Source organism: Rhinolophus sinicus, linkage group LG11 (genome assembly GCF_036562045.2).
Source record: "Rhinolophus sinicus isolate RSC01 linkage group LG11, ASM3656204v1, whole genome shotgun sequence".
Lineage (NCBI taxonomy): Eukaryota > Metazoa > Chordata > Mammalia > Chiroptera > Rhinolophidae > Rhinolophus > Rhinolophus sinicus.
The window spans coordinates 3,170,048-3,176,670 of record NC_133760.1 but is presented as its reverse complement, the minus strand read 5'-3'; the positions used below and the strand labels follow the sequence as shown (position 1 = coordinate 3,176,670).

At 57.1% G+C, this 6,623-nt stretch overlaps 1 long non-coding RNA gene across 1 annotated transcript; it reads left to right on the top strand.

Moving 5' to 3' along the window:
• Window positions 1-3,642: 3,642 nt before the first annotated feature.
• Window positions 3,643-6,361, top strand: LOC141567593 (uncharacterized). Its single transcript, XR_012490383.1, has 2 exons — window positions 3,643-4,659; window positions 5,439-6,361. It is a non-coding gene; the product is annotated as an uncharacterized LOC141567593 (long non-coding RNA).
• The last annotated feature ends 262 nt before the right edge of the window (window positions 6,362-6,623 follow it).

The window sequence follows — 6,623 nt, the reverse complement described above, 5'->3', positions numbered from 1 at the left end:
CCCATCCATGCAAGACCACAGCTATAGCCCAGACAGTCCTCCTGAGAGCAGACAGAATAGGGTAGGGTCCTCAAAAGGCAACCACTTTAATAAATAATGGAACTATACAAGCCATCCTAAAAACATTACAAATTTATATAAAAAAATTTTTTTCACCGAGAGGTGTGTGTGCAGTAATAATAAGAGATCACACAAAGGCTCGTGCCAACCTTAGGAACACAAAGTATGTATGTGATCATATAAAAGGCTCTAAGAAGGGCTCAAAGTGAGGACATAATTTTTTATATCTTTCGGGACAACACTTTAAAAAAAAAGTTCACATTATTTCATGCAGCTTTGACATTAGTCCCAAAGATAACCTCAGAGGAGGAATTTCAAAACACCCTTACAGATATGAGCATCACAGGAATGCCTGTCTATTCAGGATTAAATAACCCAAGAAACACCAGGAGGAAGAAAGAATGAGCTCTTGCCTGGGATAACCACACAACTATGTGATGATCCCCTCTGGGTAAAATCACCCAATTGCTTAATCCACCAAAATGGTTCCTCCCTTCCCAGACCACCCTGAATCCACTATCCCTGAAACCCACACAATGCATGTTGACCCCACCAGGAGAGTCCAGAACCTCCCTCTACCACAGCGCTGCCCCCATTCCCCCTCAGACTATGACTCCTGGGCCTTCTTAGTGGCCATTTCTGAGGAAAGTTTTCTGCTACTGGGCTTGAGCTGATTTCCTTCCACCATGTGTCCTTGCATGTTGATATTCAGTCTTCAAACATACGTGAGTCTCCAGGTTGTGCCAAGGTATGCATCTGGCTCCCTGTTCTGACTGCCATCTGTGCATCATCAGACCTGCATGGGTGGGACCAGGATAGGGTAATGGTTGTTCTCTCCAAGCCGGATTGAGACCACATTGTCACACACAGTCCACGGGGACTGTGATTCTGTGTGTGTGTGTGATCCACACACCAGGTTTTTGGGTATCTGTACCTCATGCCTGTCTCACAAATCTTGGAGTGTTTGTGCATTTGTGTCCTCATACCTGCTGGAGTGGGTCAGCACCTCCTTCGGTTCCCATAAGCCCCTGGTGCAAGTTGCATATGCCAGTTGTGTGTCTCATGTCTATCACACATCTTTTCTGTTGTAGATGTGGTTTAATGCATGTGTGTGCATAGGCTGTGTTGAGGGACGTCAGCATGCCACACTGGTCACAATATCCCTGGGATATATGTGCTGGGGCTTCCAGGTTGTGGTGAATGTGTCATTATCACAACACCTGTCACACCCCATGTATCTCCAGAAGTGTCACCGTTGCACAGCTGTCCATCTGGACTACACCTGAATCATCCATCTCATCAATATCTACTGTACAGGAAATATGGGAAAAGAATGTAAGAGTAGAAGCAAACTAAGAATAAAAAAATTAAAAAAAACAATAAGAAAATGATTCTCCCAGGCACAGTAAGAGGAGAGTTTCCTCGAATCTCTTTTCATAGAGCGTTTCTCTTAGCAACATTCTAATTGTAAATTCTTTCTCTTCCCTTTGAGATACATGTATAAGCCTCTTGACAGTTTTACAACTGTATAAAAAAGTGCCCTTGGGATTTTAATTTATGGAGGTGACTGAGTGGCTACAGGAGAGACTAATGCCATTGAAAGACCTTTTATTATTCAAAGTTCCTCTGGAAATGCGAGGTACAGCATGCCATGCAGGGCCACATGAGGCCTGTCACACGCAGGGGGCAGGAAGCAGAGTGTGGAACTGCGACTAAGCCTGTATGACTACCGTGGCACGAAGGAACTAGGTGAGGGCGCTCCCTATTGGGCAGGAAGCACAAACACATTCTATAGTTTGTGGTTGGGAGGTTTGTAATATGACATTTCCGTAGCTGAGAAATGCGCTCCCAGGGGGGCCGGGACGAGGTCGGGCATCAGCGGAGATGGCAATGAGTCCTCAACGGCCCACGATCCGTATTCGTCCCGCTGACATTTGCGCCTGTTTCGGGCGCCATCTGGTGGCCGCTTTTATAGTTTCCACCCTCCGGAGCTGGGGAAAATCGGTTAGGGATGGGATTTGGCCTGGGGAAGAGGGGGGAGATTGGTGGGGGGAGGAAAGGAGGTGGGGGAAAGGGCAGGGGAGGGGGGCAGAGGCCCACCCCTGGACCCTCAGGGAGGCACCTGGAGAATGCAACGGGCTCCGCCGCTGGCGCGGGTGGGTCCCGATAGTCGGATTGGGTTTTTCTCAATATTCCGGGTCTCGCTCCCGAGGTGGGGAACGGCCCGGCCGAGCTCCGGGTAGGGCTCCACAGGCCTGACACGGTCTTTCGTGAGGCCTGGCAGTCAGAGGCGCCTCCACGGAATTTTTTCTAAGTCCGAATTCGGAGACATGGAAAGATCGGCCCTGGCCGTGCGGGCGAACATGCGAGGGTACAACCGACCGTCCAGCTCGTGCCCTCTCAGCCACCAGACCCCAAGATCAACCAGACGAACCCTGGGAACTCGGGTGGTAGTGATAGGGTTGGGTGTCAGTGGATGGGCACGCCTTCAGGAAGCCACTGTGAACTGTGGACCAGCCCCATCACCAGCTGTGGTGCCCGAAGACGTTGGCCCTTCGGGTGCGCAGTGCTCCGGGCTTGACCATGGCCCGCCACCCGGCTCTGTCCACGCTACCGGAGCCACCTTCCTTTGTCTGCATTCCGGCTCACGTGGGGCCGGGGCCCCGATCCGGGTACAGTCTACGCGCTCCAGCGCCCAAGGGCTGCGGGCGACCTCACGCCGTGCACACGCGGATGCAAGTACCGGGTGCGGTCATGGTGATTCCACGTCGCAGGTTTCGTGCCGCGTTTCAGGAGTCCTCTAGTGGTTGTCAGCCGCCCTCGGCTGAGAAAGGGGCGGTGAGGCTAACGCAGCCCCTCCGATTGCTGTCTCGGGCTCCCTTTGGGGCTTCCGGTATGGATGATGCACGTGGCGCTCGCGGTCTCTCAGGACCAACTTAACCCGTGCATACAAGGATCCGCGGCCTCCCCTCTCCGGGCCGGGCTAGAGACGAGCTCCGAGGTAGACCGAGGCAAGACTGGGCGTCGGCAGCGGGAGGTGAGCCCTTGCGGCCTGGCGATGAAGATCCGTCCATCCGACCTTTGCGCTGGTGCTCGGCGGCCATCTGGCGGCCTCCTCCATACACGTAATTTCCTCCCGCCGGAGCTCGGGGAAATCAGAAGGGGATGGATGTGGCCTCGGTGACTGACGTAGAGTTCCGGGAGGACAGCGGCACTAATCTGCATTGTCCGAGTCACGCCCGGGCGGTGGCGCTTCATCTGGTTGACGAAGAGTGTACCTGCAGATATTAGGGAGCGGCCATAGCTGCAACTCTCCTTCTGGCTGTTGCAGCGCCGGGACCGGTCAACCAGCAAATGTTAGTGCTCTCCGCCCGCGGGAGCCGAACGCGGCTCCACAGAGAACGGGAGGTGGTGTCTCACGCCCTAACTCCTGCAAGCTCAGGAGGTGAAGTCCAAACTGTGGCCTGCGGGGAGGCCCAGGAAGGGAGGCCACTGGCATTTCGCGGTCCCTCGCGAGGCCCAGTCAATGGAGGCACCTCCACTGAATTTTTTTCTAAGTCCGAATCTGGAGACATGGAAAGATCGGCCCTGGCCGTGCGGGCGAACATGCGAGGGTACAACCGACCGTCCAGCTCGTGCCCTCTCAGCCACCAGACCCCAAGATCAACCAGACGAACCCTGGGAACTCGGGTGGTAGTGATAGGGTTGGGTGTCAGTGGATGGGCACGCCTTCAGGAAGCCACTGTGAACTGTGGACCAGCCCCATCACCAGCTGTGGTGCCCGAAGACGTTGGCCCTTCGGGTGCGCAGTGCTCCGGGCTTGACCATGGCCCGCCACCCGGCTCTGTCCACGCTACCGGAGCCACCTTCCTTTGTCTGCATTCCGGCTCACGTGGGGCCGGGGCCCCGATCCGGGTACAGTCTACGCGCTCCAGCGCCCAAGGGCTGCGGGCGACCTCACGCCGTGCACACGCGGATGCAAGTACCGGGTGCGGTCATGGTGATTCCACGTCGCAGGTTTCGTGCCGCGTTTCAGGAGTCCTCTAGTGGTTGTCAGCCGCCCTCGGCTGAGAAAGGGGCGGTGAGGCTAACGCAGCCCCTCCGATTGCTGTCTCGGGCTCCCTTTGGGGCTTCCGGTATGGATGATGCACGTGGCGCTCGCGGTCTCTCAGGACCAACTTAACCCGTGCATACAAGGATCCGCGGCCTCCCCTCTCCGGGCCGGGCTAGAGACGAGCTCCGAGGTAGACCGAGGCAAGACTGGGCGTCGGCAGCGGGAGGTGAGCCCTTGCGGCCTGGCGATGAAGATCCGTCCATCCGACCTTTGCGCTGGTGCTCGGCGGCCATCTGGCGGCCTCCTCCATACACGTAATTTCCTCCCGCCGGAGCTCGGGGAAATCAGAAGGGGATGGATGTGGCCTCGGTGACTGACGTAGAGTTCCGGGAGGACAGCGGCACTAATCTGCATTGTCCGAGTCACGCCCGGGCGGTGGCGCTTCATCTGGTTGACGAAGAGTGTACCTGCAGATATTAGGGAGCGGCCATAGCTGCAACTCTCCTTCTGGCTGTTGCAGCGCCGGGACCGGTCAACCAGCAAATGTTAGTGCTCTCCGCCCGCGGGAGCCGAACGCGGCTCCACAGAGAACGGGAGGTGGTGTCTCACGCCCTAACTCCTGCAAGCTCAGGAGGTGAAGTCCAAACTGTGGCCTGCGGGGAGGCCCAGGAAGGGAGGCCACTGGCATTTCGCGGTCCCTCGCGAGGCCCAGTCAATGGAGGCACCTCCACTGAATTTTTTTCTAAGTCCGCATCTGGAGACACGAATGGTCGGACCGGGCCCTGGCCACGAAGGTGGCTGGGGAGGTCGCACCTGGCCAGGCTAGCTCCCCTCTCCTTGGCCACCACGCTCCACGATTGACCAGATGGGCCCCTGGAGCTCCAAGGGTAACAGTGACGGGGTGGTGCATGAGGTTGGTGGCTTGGCTGCAGTTGCAAGAAGCTGCCTTGACTTATGGACTGGGCCTGTCAGCAAGGAAGGTAACTTTTGCGCCCGAAATTGGTTTTTCCCCCGGTGGCTCTGGGCCTGGCTGTGGTCACTGATGGGCCTGGTCATTGGAGGCAGTCCCATGGAAATTTTTCCAAGTCCGGATGAAACAGCCCCTGCCCACGTGCGACAGGGGAGGGTGTACTTGGCCCACCACACTCCCAGGGTTGACCAGATATCCCCCAGGAGCTCCAGGGCGGTAGTAATAGAGTGGTGCTGGGGGGAGGGGGCGAAGGTCATGCAGAGAGGATCCTGGAGGCCGCTGTTAACTGTGGATTGGCCCCCATCATCAGGCGTGGTAATTTTTTTGCCCAAAATTGGTATTTTCTGCCACCAGGTAGGTGGACGTGGTCTCCAGCAACTGTGGATGAAGAGATTGGCGCTCTGGACATGCAGGGCTGTGGACTTGATCACCACATGACACCCAGCTGTCCCTGCTGGTAGAACTGCGTGCCTGAGCCTGTGCGCTGGATCTCCTGTGCCTGCGTCCCCGGCTGCGTGCTGTCTCCAGTCTCCAGCATTGAATGGTGGTGGTGTCCTCACCCAGAGTGCTCCATGCTCCACACCTCAAGCACTTGGTGGGACCTCAGCAACCCACAACACGGGCTTTGTGCTGCTTGTCAGGCATTCTTCTGAGATTTTTCTACCCTGAGAAAGGGTGGCGAAGCTGACACAGAACTTCCCGTGGTTGTGCTTCCGGGGCTCTCCTCTAGGGCTTCCTGTACTGAGCGTGCTCCCCAGGCCTAAGTTACGCCGGAAGAGACAGATGTCCATGCTAAGTGGGCTGTAGGGCGCTGTTGCCTCACCCACCCCTCTTTTCCTCTGCCCAGGGACGGGGCGGGAAAGACGGGGCTGCAGGCGCAGCTGACCTTGCTCTCCTCGGCTCTGCCTCATCAACGGTTGGCGTCCTCCAACGCAATGGCCACTCACTCAGCCTTCGGGTGTGTCTCCCCATGGTGGGGAGGCCGCTCCACCCGGTTCTCTGCGGTGTCCCTAGAGGCTCCAGGTCACCCCTCAGCTGCCAAGGCCGAATGCGGGCATTGTTCCCATTCTAGTGCCTCTCTCGGGCCACCACCTTCGGGTCTTTGGAGCATGGCCCAGTCAGTGAGGAAGGAGCACCCGCCCCTCGCAGGGACTGACGGCGCTCTCCGGGTGTTCTCCACTGCGCACAGGCCCCACGGGCAGGAGCGTGTGTGGCAGTTAAGCCAGCCACGGATGGATCACATCTTCTAAAAATGCAGTTTTGCCGTTTTGAATGTGTGCCAATTGTTCATTGTCTTAATGGAAACACTAATTACAAATAACACAAAGACCCTGTGGGGGGGGGATGAGCCAGAGGCAGTGAGTGGGTGCTCAGGTCACCCTCCCAGCACCGCTAGCCGCGGCCTCTGGCGCCTGGATGCCTCTGGGCCCCCGGCAGGTGTCTGAGGCGATGCCCCAGCGAGGAGGCTTTTAGTGATGGGCGAAGGTGGTGTCCGGGACCTGGAACCCCAGCCGCTCCTTCTCCACATGGCAACAATCG